This window comes from Onychostoma macrolepis, chromosome 03, assembly GCF_012432095.1.
Source record: "Onychostoma macrolepis isolate SWU-2019 chromosome 03, ASM1243209v1, whole genome shotgun sequence".
Classification (NCBI taxonomy): domain Eukaryota; kingdom Metazoa; phylum Chordata; class Actinopteri; order Cypriniformes; family Cyprinidae; genus Onychostoma; species Onychostoma macrolepis.
The window spans coordinates 40,407,208-40,420,078 of record NC_081157.1 but is presented as its reverse complement, the minus strand read 5'-3'; the positions used below and the strand labels follow the sequence as shown (position 1 = coordinate 40,420,078).

The window sequence follows — 12,871 nt, the reverse complement described above, 5'->3', positions numbered from 1 at the left end:
TGAGATTTGCTTAAGATTATTTTAAGTGTTATTAAAGTATAAAATTAAAGTGTTTTTAAAGAATAAATTAGTGAACGTTAAATGACAACAAAGGTAAACAAATGAAGGAAATATATAAATTTAGCACTATTAAATATCCAATAATTTTATATCCAAAATGAGGATAAGACTGATAACAGACATGGTACCAATATTTATAAATCCATATATAGTTCATTGTGTATTCTGCTAGATATAATGTTCGATAAAAGGTCAACCTAGTGTTAATAGACTTTCACACACACATACGCAGACACAATTACCTTGAGCACTGAGCCTGAACCACACAAATCTTCCTGAGGGAGAACAGCTGTGGTGAGTGGGTGAGCGTGTGACCTCTCAGGTTTGTCTCTACATGTTCTTTTTTTTTTTTTTTTTTAAATGAATGTTTGAATTTCTTCTTCCAATATAGCAGGTAGTGATTGTTATGACCATATTAGGTCACGTCTTAGCAAAGACAAGGGAGACATATAATATTATAATCTCATTTAATGTTCCCAAGTATATAGTATGCATGTTTGAGAGAAGAGAACAGACTAATTTATTTCTTCTCAAAGGTCACCGTTATCCAACTCAACAGGACCAGAGGGTCCAGGACTTTCCTGTTCCTCCTGCTCAGAAGAGGACCTCAGCAGTGGGCATGTGCTCATGTGTACTAGCCCTTCACCTTTAATCTGTGTCTCACTATGCTGGTAGAGGCACTAGGGGTGAGGAACATAGACTTAGAACGTGACTCATACGTAGGCATACGAACAAAGTACACACATATTAAAAATACAAAAGACGTACAGAAATCGAGAGGGATCCACTGGCCACTCTGGAGAATCTGTCCTTGAATGACTGCTATTGCTGTTATGCCCCCATCATCTCACTATCACTCTTTTATTTTCTCTTTCTTTATCATGCTCTCTCACTCTCAAGGTTGAAATAGCACTCACTCCCAAAGGGAATAAAGGACTTTGTTTTGTATCTGTGCCTGTTGAACACGCTCACTCACACTCACACACACACACACACACACACACACACACACACACACACACACACACACACACGCAGGCTTTGGCCACAGGGACTCAACTAACAACCATAAAATAATAGTAAAATGTTCCTGTTTGTGTATTAGACATGCTCGAACAAAGTAAATTGTGCCTCAGCATTAGTATTGTGTCACTTTTATGATATGTCAAAGGACTCTCGGGGGCAAGACATCCCTTTTGGTTTCATGCCAACTTAAAAAAAAAAACCTCTTTGTTATGCTTTAATTAATTCATAACATTACTTAATAAGAGCTAAGAGTTATCTATTGTAAAAACAAAATTATCAACATCCATTTTATTTCAAACTATTTTTTTTCAAAGAAATTATTACTTTTGTTTAACAAGGATGCATTAAATTAAATTGATCAAAAGCGTCAGCAAAGACATTTGCAATGTTACAAAAGACTTCCATTCCAAATAAATTACTTTTTGGTTTCCACAAAAATAATAATCAGCACAGCTATTTTCAACATTGATAATAATGTTTCTTGAGCAGCAAATCAGGATATTGATTTCTGAAGGATTATGTGACACTGAAGACTGGAGCAAAGATGCTGAAAATTCAGATTTGCCGTCTCAGGAATAAATGACATTTTATTAAAAAATATTAAAATGGAAAATGGTTACTTTAAATAGTAATATTATAAAATATTATTATAAATTTTACTGTATTTTTGAGGAAATGCATGCATCCTTGGTGAGGATAAATGGTACAGACCCCAAACTTTTGGGGTCTGTATAATACACATATATATTTTCCCTATACAGAGAACAAGCTCGTGCCGCACAAACCAAAACATTTTGTCCTGAATACATTAAGGCAGGGGTGTCAAACTCAGTTCCTGGAGGGCCGGAGGCCTGCAGAGTTTAGGCATTAAGGCATTCCTGCTATAATTGTTGATCCTATTCACTGATTAAAGCCTGAGTCCCCTCTTACTCATGTGGTTCTCTAGCTTCACACACACACGCTCAGTTCTCATGCCCTGCCCTTTGGCAGGAACAGACAGTGTACAGATTCAGCAAAATGCCCCTGTGACCATGTCAAAGCCAATCTATACCCTTCATCCATCCATCCACACTCCCTCTCTCTCGGTCTGCCATCTCATTTGTTTACAGTGTGTCCCAGCCTTTTTTGCCTTATGTTCCCAAGAGCCCCATTGCACCCCTTCACAAATTTTCAACCAGAAATGTGCTCTTTTCATTACATATCACAGTGAATATCATTTAGTATTTTCATTAGTATTATTACAAGATTAGTTCACAAACAAACAAATCCTTTGAGAGCTCCAATATTACTAAAACTGTAAATTTTAATAATATTGTTTTATAGGATTGGCTGTTTGATTCTGGTTTAATATTTCATGTAGTCCAAACATTAAACCAAAAAAAGTGTTAATTTAGCCTATTATACAGTTGATATCATTAAGCATTTTCATTATTATATGAATAGTTCACAAACAAACAATTTAAAAAAATTCAAACAGACAGACAGAGAGAGATGAATAGATGGATCAATAGTTATCCTTTGACAGCCAGAATTTTAATAATGTTTCATGGGTTTGGCAAAGCAAAATTAATGCTATTAAGCCAAAAAAGTGTTCATTTCACCTCATAATATTGTGGATATCATTCATCATTTTCATTAGTATTATTATAGGAATAGTTTACAAACAAGTAAACACAAAAACAAAAAACAAAAGTAAAAGTTATAAAAATATATAATTTGACAGCGCTAATATTATTAAAACTCATTTTAATAATATTATATTACAGGTTTGGAAAAGCAAAATAAATCCCAAACATTAAACCAGAAATGTGTTCCTCCTACCTCATAATATAATGAATATCATTTAGCATTTTGATTAGAGTTCTTACATGAATAGTTCACTCATAAATAAATAAACAAACGAAAAAATGATCCTTTGACAACCCTTACATTATTAAAACACTAATTTTAATAATACTGTTTTATGGGTTTGGAAAAGCTACATGTTCTCTGTGGTTCACAGTGAACAGTGTCACATAACATAACATATGCCATATCTACAGTGACACATAAGGTAAAAGTCCCATCCAGTTCACAGATATACTTGAAGTCAAGTCAGGTCAAACAGCACTGACGTATTCGCCTGTTAAGTCACACAAGCACATGCCATGAAAGTTGTACTCACACATACTCGACATTCTGTCTTTCCCTGTCTGCTTTCCCTCTTCTCATTTCTGTATCCTCCTCCTTTCTTTTTTGAAGAGCAGCCCTGGAGATCAGAGACCACTGACCTTACAGCAGCATCAGAGACCCACACACACATACTGTAAGCGCACACAAAGCGTATGTCACCATGAAGAATGCGCGAGGGGGAGACTCTCAGAAAAGCGCACAATAGCCCTTTACCCCAAAAAACTGGGTCAGAGAGGGTTGTGGTTTGAGGGGGGAGTGTTATGGTTTTGATGTGGGAGGCTGGGTGGGTTAATATCCCTGACGGCAGGGGAACAGACAATGATGAGGGGAGAACAAGAGAGGAAAGCCAAAATCAAGGGTGATGTTCAGCGTGTAACAAGAAACCAGAAGATTTCCACAACCTCCTTCCTCAACACACACACAAACACAAAGACATGCACACTTGTCACAGATAAGCGAGTAAACAATCTCTCTCCCATAACCTTATCGCCTACCCCCTCCACTTCCTCTCTGAAGCCCCTCTCTCTCTCTTTCTCTCTCTCTTTCTCTCTCTCTCTCTCTCCCTCCCTCTCTAGCACTTTCACAGCACACTGCTGGAAGGAAGGGAACTTCTTAATGCTTGCTCTTGTATTCATCTGCCCATCTTTGGTCATGGCTTAAATTAGAGCTTCCAGCGATCTCCAGCGCTCACATTCTTATCCATACCCTGTTTTCCCTTTCGTGCTTATCACTTCCCACTCTCTCTTTATTCGTTTCTCTCACAGTAAAGAGTGAGGCGAGATTGCAATCGCAGGATTTCACAGCTACGTCCACAGACAGTGAGTGGGAAAAATCTCATTTAAATTCGACACACATTTCCCAAGTGCGATAAGGAAACAATCATTTTTATTTGACTATATTAGTTTGTAAAGAGAGAGAGGCATTCCTGTGCTGGAATTTGCAATGAAAATTTGCATTTTCCCAGTAATTATGATTTGTTACGAAAGAAGTTTGTTGTAGATTATGGCTCGGGAATCGATGTGAAAGATTTCTCTGTTAAGTCAACATGAAATGGGATTAATTAATTTATGACAGAATCTGATAACAGCTTGAGGTATCTTCATTTTATCCTGCACAATAAAGATCTTAGGTTTTGCTCGTACAGTTCCTTGTTCTGTGTGCTTGTAACTCTTTGGGTGGACTCTCTCTTTAAATTCAAAGCTCTTAAAATAAGCAGATGCAAAAAGACTTTGAAATTAAAATTCAGTTGGTGAGTTCGAAGTTGAAGTTTACTTAAAACAATCCTTGCACAGTGTAGAACTGCACAGACAGAGAACAACCAAAACCAATTAAAAAATTATAAAAATATCTATATAGAAAACTAAAATACAAATTAAATAAACATTTAATTTGTATTCATTAATTGGTATTCATTTGTATTTATAAAATACTACTGACAAATGAAAGTAATATAGGCTACATCTGAATTACACATTGTTATATGATCAACAAGATCACTAAAAAAACAACTAATTGTCAAACTCGCTGTAATCGGACTTCATGCGTCCGATTTTTTAAAAAGAACTGACTTAAGAGTCATTTGTGCAAGACATTTGACAACACTCGTTGTGGTGTATGTTTTTGATTTAATAACAACTGGAGTCACACTGTAATTGAACTACCAGCTACACCGGTTGCAAGATTAAATGGCAGTGTTGTGGCACCACTGAATAAGTAGTGCAGGAAACTCTAACAGAGTATTTTACTAAGGATGCACCAATGTTAAATTTCTCCATCAATACTGATAGCTGATTATTCAGAATGACATTTGCCAATACCGATAGTTTGGTTTTCCCAAGGAAAAAAAAAACTGCTGTAAACTGCAGGAAGCCCTCTCGTTTGGTGCATTATTATAATACAGGTTAAAATGAACAATAGAGCCCAAACTATTATTCAACTGCTATTAACATTTAGATATAATCACACTGGAATAAAAACTGATATGTTTGCATACAACTCAATTGCTCATAAGTTAGCTTTCATAAAAACATGCATATATAATTAAGAGTAAATAAGCTCCCCTCTAGTGTTTCATAGTGAACGAACAAACTGTGAACACTAGATATCTTTTCTGAGGTAAATGCATTAAGTGACATTGTTCACAAGCTTTTTTCTTAACATGCTGCGGTTGAAACATTGACTGAGAGATTGCACGAGACATGAGACATTTCAGTAAGTTATACTGTATCTTTCTACATACCATCTGATGTTCATGCATGTTTATTTCGCAATAAAACTTTATTAAATCTGTCATGCCACATGCAAGAGCATCAAAACGTGTTGTGATGTTGTGCTAAAATGCATAGAATTTGAGAGCTGAGACTTTGTTTCTATCAGATGTAACAAAGCTCTTTATACTGGATGGGAGGCGAGCTCAACTAATGTTTGGTGAGGAGAAAATAAATAAATAAACAAATACTATGGGTGACTCATAGGGTCAAATACAACCTGCATTTACAGAGCTATTTTTTGAAGTGGGATTGCGTTAATGCATTATCACGATAACTTCCTGAAATTATATACAAGAGACACGAGTTGCAGTCTGACATGTTTTCCCACCTTTTGATTGACAGGATATGTCCTGATTATTGGCTGTTTTTAAACAATTGGCCAATAGTTGATGTGTGCAGGTAATTGCTTTTATCGGCTGATACCTATAATTATAAGAACGTATAAAGAATTTGGTTACTGGAACCTAACAACAAAAATAAATAGAACAAGTTGAATAACCCATTTCCCAAGATCCCAACCCTAGTAAGAGGACAGTGTGAATTTTAGAGTCTATGGCTTCATTCCAGTCCCTTTTTTATGGCCTTCACTCGCAAACTTCACTTTAAGTCATTGATTACGTTGCATGAGTGCCCACTACTGGCGGAACCCTTGGAATGGGCTAAACTGGAATGTCCCAAGCCCTTGATCACTTAGAATGAATTTGCTTGGTGCTATATATAATCATTTTTATATTGTATATATCATTTATATATTATAGAGTTGTTTGGGGTGGGGATAAATTAAAATCGAGGGGTCGAGGGCCTGTCCATTTAAACTTACATTGTCCACTTCACGAAGTGGAACGCACTTCAAAATGGCAGCAAGGATTCCCCCGAGGGGAAGTGCTTAGTGAAGTTCGTGAGTACGTGTCTAAAACAGGACACTATTCTCTACATTAGTCCACTAATATAGAAGAAAACGAAAACAAGTGAGTGAATTCAGACACTGAGTGTGCCAAACAGACTGCTGCTTATGCATAGTTTGTGCTTGATGTTTAATAATAATCATTTCAAAATTAGTTAAACCAGTTATACTATTTAATAATCAATTAAAAAGATATTTATACCTGTATGATATTACTCCGTACCCACATGAGCAAGCAGGCGCCATCTTCTGGCGAGATGCAGGAATTCATTACTCATGATGACCCTCACTATGCGTTATGGTCATTCTTAAGCCGTTGAGTGTACATCAGTGGTATTTTCATTATTACAGTGCATTATGGGATCGAATGAGTGCACATGATAATGTCCACTATGGTTTTGGACACCACAACAAATGTCTGTGCCCTCTAATTGCACCCTATTTAATGGTATAAGGGATGATTTTGGACACAGCCTAAGAGTCTGCCAGTTCATAAAGTTTCATATTAAGTTTATTTCTACACACTGCAAGTAAGATACTACAGTGCATTATTTGTATGCAGGCAGTTGAGTCCAATTGCCTAGAAATATGTATTTGATATGCGCCAGTTTGAGTCAGCTGTAAATTTAATTGTACAGCCTACTATGCACTTGAACACAATGTAAAAGGCTTAATTTTGTGTTCGATCGTCCAAGGTGAACCTTTAGTATACGTGTTATTTTGATAGATGACGAGCGCTGTGGTTGAATCAGGTTTAGGTTAGTCTTGAATATACAATGCATGCTTATCAGAGGGAAATACTTTGCATATAATTATGTATGTATAGGGAGGTGTGCTGGAGTGGAAATATAATGTGTTGGAGCACAGCTTGAGGCATTTGTAAGTGTCATGAATACGCAGTTACTCACACATAAAGCCTGCTAAATACATAACTAAGAGAGAGAGAGAGAGAGAAAGAAAAAGGTTGTCATACCTCTACCTCCCCAGGCATCCCAGCACCCGACTGTGTACCGAACACTTTTTAATTAGTGGTGGGAGGGCAGATATTTAATTAGTGTTAAGAAGGCAGACAGTGCTGTGAAGAACAAATTGGGAGGTGTGTAAGATTAAAATGTTTGTTGTTACGATAAGACTATTTTGGCATCTATTTTGCAATGACATTAATCTGAAGGAAAGTCTTATATTCTTCCTACAGAGGCTAAAAAAATATAAGTCATTTTAAATCTTAACATTGTGTCATATCTTCAGTATAAAGTTCATCTGCCCCTAAAAGAAGCAAACCCAAGAAGATCCACGGACGCAGATTACATCTATATGGGGGGTGGGGGAAATTGCATACAATTATTTACCAGCATTTGGTGTGGTGGCTTGCTAGCATGGTGTGCTTATTAAGGCACAATTAAACCAGCTGGAGTTTACTGCTAGAGCTCATTACCATGCACCAGCTATTATGTGTATAATCCCTGATAAAACCCACAGCACACAGCAGTTAATCATATAAGCATCTTGCAGCTAAATTAGAGGCAGGATGTTAAAACTTTACAGTCTAATTATAGGCCATCAGTGTATTCAATCATCAAATATTAATTTAATGATTAATTAAAACAATTTACACGCAGAGAAATACTACAGCCTTTCTTTTTTATGTAAGCAAGAGGCAAACAATTTTTCCTTTATTTTGTTTATATTATAAATATTTGGTAACACTTTACAATAAGGTTCATTAGTTAACATTAGTTAACTACATTAGTTAACATGAACTAAGAATGAACAATACTTCTACAGCATTTAATAATCTTAGTTAATATTAATTTCAGCATTTAGTAATGCATTATTAAAATAGCAATTAAATAATGAATGACTGTATTTTTATTAACGTTAAAAAAATTAATAGAGTAATAAATGTATTGTTCATTCATGTTAGTTAATATTATTGTACTTTTAAAAGTCTATATTTTAAGATTTAAAAAAAAAAAAAAAAAAAAAAAATTGGCTGTGCTTTTAACCAGTTCGTTTTAATCAAACTTTAATATGTTTAATATGCTTTTCGTTTAATATGCTTTTTTACAGACCACCCTGTAAAACCTACATTAATGCGATTAGTCTTAAGACAGGGAATTTGGGTAAAATGAGAAACTTTCTAACAGATTGTGATTTTTTTTTTTAAAGAATATGATCTGTGTGTATGGCATACCAGTTTAGTATTAACTTAAGGTATTTCCATTTTTAATAATGATAGATGATTAACCTTAAAGGGATAGTTCACCCAAAAAGATTTGCTCACCCTCAGGTCATACAGGATCTAGGTTACTTTTTTCTTCAGTAGAACAATAAGGAAGATTTTTGGTTGACCTCAGGGTGAGTAAATTAACAGCAAATTTCCATTTTTGGGTGAACAATCCCTTTAAGTGTCCCAATGCAACCTCTGCCCAAAGAGACTTCATTACATTGAAAACATCAGTATATGTGAAAAAGACCATTGTGCATTAAATTATCCCAAAGATTTATTCAAAAAGATATTAGCTTTTTTTGGCCAGATTTATTTCCAAATGACATCAACCCTTTCATCGATTTCATTCAAGTTTATTGAGGAAGTATATTGATTAAAAACACACACACACCCACCCCCCACACACACACACTCTCCCTCTCTCATTTTTTTGCTCTCTCTCTAACACACAGATACGTGCAAACAATATTTTTTGTCATACACCAAACTCAGTTTCAAACTTTTAAAAATTCATCAAAAAATGACGGTTAGAAAGCCAAAGATGTCATCTGAACATTTATTGATGACTTTAAAAGAAGCAAATAGTAACCCTTCACAGAAAACGTTCTTTACACTTCAACACTATGAAATGAGGTGAGATATTAGGTACATGTTGACTACAGCAGGCACCTCCACACTGAAACTAGAAGATCAATCAAAACACCTTCAGGGGAAACATAGCTGTAGATTACATCATGAAAATACCTTATAAATGGCAATGTTTGAGTCAGCTAAATACATTTTTCTTCAAGAAAGACTGTTTTTCATACTGACACCCTGACAGCCTTGATTACTGAGGCTTTTAGGCAAAAAAAATATATACATATAGGAGATGAAATTATAAAGGTGTTTAAGGGAAAAGGAATGAGAGAATGAAAGGAGAGATATATTGAGCACAAGTGTGAAAGCGAGGGGTAGGCATGCTGGAAAGGTGAGATAAAGATGACTGGCAGGAGGCTACAATGCACAGAATGAAGAGAATAAAGATGAAGAGAAGAACATGTGTTGATGAGCATGCAAATTCTCTGATGCTTGAGGCTGTGTGGTCCACATTTAGAGTCCCACTTATAGCAAATATACCTATACGTTTAGTAACTCATCTATGAAAGCTTGTTTCTGCCACAGAAAAAAATAAAAAGGTAATTTTGATTTTTACCGCATAATTCTAATGTTTTGGTTTAGAATTGTAAATTTATATCCAATGTGTTTTCATTTAAAACGATCGATCAGTTCCAAAGAGAAATACAAAACTCGTGTTAATTTAATGAAAACAATCTGACAAAATGACCCAAGATTTGGTGATTTTTAAAAGGCTGCCCATTTTTGACCAGGAACACCAAATTAGGTATAGGATTTTGAGCACAACACAAGGGTTAAGTGAGGGCCGCAGATAAGAAGTGAGAGGTGTTGCAGTGGAAGTTCTCATTAAGGATAATTCAAGATCTTTTTGTGTGGGAACATCTGCTCGGTTTTACCTAATGTTGGGGTAAAGTGATTAGTGATCCCCTACGGGAGTTTTGCAAAGTCACACACACAGCGTTTACACGTCTGGTGTGTTTTGTGTTCCACTGTTGTATGCGTAATATGCTGAATCCCCTAAGAGACTCAGTTAATTAAACAGACAGACTGGCATGTCCTGCTGAAGCTCTGGGGGAAGCTGGAAGTGTACAATGTATCATTGCACAACTATGTGAATGGAGTGCCGTTAACCGGAAAGAGATCCTGGATGCAAATCACACATAAGGCATAAAGCTGTGTTGAGAACTCGCAGAGACTGGTTGTGCCATCAGAGAAAGACGGCGCCACAAAGTAATAAAAAGAAATCAGCATAACCGTCTTTCACACTGTTCTGGCTAAGTGCATGATAAACAAACATGTGGCTCTGAGGCCAGTTCTTTTTAATGAATTTGGTTCACAAATCCGCCTGAATCAAACTCAGGTCAGACTGAATCACTGACCGAATCAGCTCAGTGAGTTAACAACTGACTACAAGATATTGGCTGTGTCTGAAAGCTGATAAACGTTGCCTTGTGAGGATGTACTGCCAGGTAGGAAGGCATCGAGGCATGTCCCAATCCAATGTCAGCTTCACTTCCCATCTGAGATGCTTTCTTCTGATGGATTTTTGAAAGCAGCAGAGATGTATCCCTTACTGCCTTTGATATCCCACAATCCTGTGCGTTTCATTCCGTGATGGTTGAGCTAAAAAAATTAAGATGCCATCTGAAAGTTGCACTTGGTGGCTAGTTTGTGTGTAAATGTATATATCTGACCAACTTTTTGCACTTTTGATGTTATTTCTAGCGAGAAATCAGTATTTTAGTAATTCAATATTCGCTTGGTTATCACCAAAGCTTGTTCTATTTTGTTGTAGATCATTAATCCGTCACACTGCCTCAGAAGCCTGTCCGAAATCAGTTTTGTGAGGTGCCTTTGTGTACAAACGCTGCCTGCAAAGTCGCTGCCTGATAAAGCAGCGAGGCAACAAGTCAGCAGCCTAAACTTTCAAACACAGTCATAATGTCCAGACATCAATGACTGTTAATATTCCTTTCAAAAAGTAACAATAAATGCAACAATAGAAACACTCTTCATTTTGTGTTAATTCACTTTAACCATTCTTTGCAAAATATATTTTTTATTGTTTATTAATTTAATTTATTCAAAGCATTTCTTTTATAATTCCTGATGTTACGCCACTGAAGTTGAAATATGACTTCCAATATTTTCTTATTTTTATTTGGTTATTTTTGGTTTAATGCACACTACTGTTTAAAATTTTAGCTTCAATTTCTTTTATTCAGCAAGAATCTATTAAATTACAAAAAAAATCTATTTCAAAATAAATGCTGCAAGAGCAGTAGGGGTGTGCAGGGCTAAAAACATGTTTGAAATATTTCCACACATGCTAGCATAACAAAATGTACAGTATTTACTAGTTGCCATATCAACAAAAAATTGTGCCAAAATTAAAAAATCTTTTGAAGATACTGCAGAACATTTATTTTACCACAGCAAAAGTACATTTCTGGCTTAAGCAAATATTTCATCTCAGTTTTTATAGTGTTCATTTACAATGAGAGAAATCTCGTGTAACAACATGCCCTTCAGATGTTACAATGCACCCCACCTACGGGGCATGTTGTCACATTTCAGTTCCTTTTTTTTGGGGTAAATAAAGAAACACGTATACACTGCAATTATGAAACAAAACCATGTATTTGTACTAGACAAGTGTGAAATTAATGTGGGAAAAAAAATTAGACTCCGAACCCCATGTGGATTTACACAAACTGAGGAAGTCAAAAAGTGTTAGTGTTGTGCCCCGCTCTCCCCTAGTGCTCTTGCGGTTCAAAATAACTAGCTTCACAATCATTACACTTGGAAGTGTGTGTACATGTGTTTGTGTGTGTTTTTGGAAAACCCAGCTAAGGCAGTGTGCTCTTTACAGCTGAGCTCCTTCAGGCAGAAGATTTAAATGGCATAATTCACATTATTTAACAGAAAAAACACACACACACACACACACACACACACACACACACACAACATGCATCCAGGCGGTTTTTGAAGCTTTGTTGTACAGCTGCTGAGTCCATTTGTAAGAAAGCAGTGAGGTGACAGAGGCAATCCAGAGGCAAGAGGATTTTTATAAATGAATGCAATAATAATGTTGCCTAGCATTTCTATGAATGGTAATGTACTCTGATGAAAAAAAAAAAACAAGTGGCCTGCAGAGATGTCATTTTTAAACACGGAGCGGACAGAGCATGGGCGAAGATAGCAGAGTATATTTAAAACAGAGAGGTCAAACCCACCCTCGCTCTCGCTCTCTCATCTATCTATATAAACACACACACACAAACACTGGAGCATATTCATCAAACCATGCAGAAATTGTAAATGACTTGAGGGAAGAGAGACAGACTGCTCTGAATACACACACACTACAGCCATTTACATACACACAATACTGCTCACATTCATGCACAGTACACAGAAAAGGCCAGTATTTCACAATCTTCGAATGCATCATACACACATACGTGCTTCATCTTAAAACTGTTGAGAAATGGATCACAGACTGTTTATGTATGTGTCCATGTAAAAGGGTGTACAGGACTAATCTCCCCAGCAGCCCTTCCCCCAATCCTATCTTTCTCTCGGCTC

The 12,871-nt window shown here is 36.2% G+C and overlaps 1 protein-coding gene across 6 annotated transcripts in view; it reads right to left on the bottom strand.

The window, feature by feature from the left end:
• Nucleotides 1-12,871, bottom strand: part of gjc1 (gap junction protein gamma 1) — a 33,247-nt gene that overhangs the window by 8,309 nt on the left and 12,067 nt on the right. The window contains exon 1 of one of the 6 annotated variants that reach the window (XM_058769835.1): nucleotides 3,251-3,357. The exons of the other annotated variants lie outside the window; for them this stretch is intronic. The gene's annotated coding sequence lies outside the window, so the exon portion shown is untranslated. Of the gene's footprint in view, nucleotides 1-3,250; nucleotides 3,358-12,871 lie in introns of those variants that run through there. 6 annotated transcript variants of the gene reach the window in all.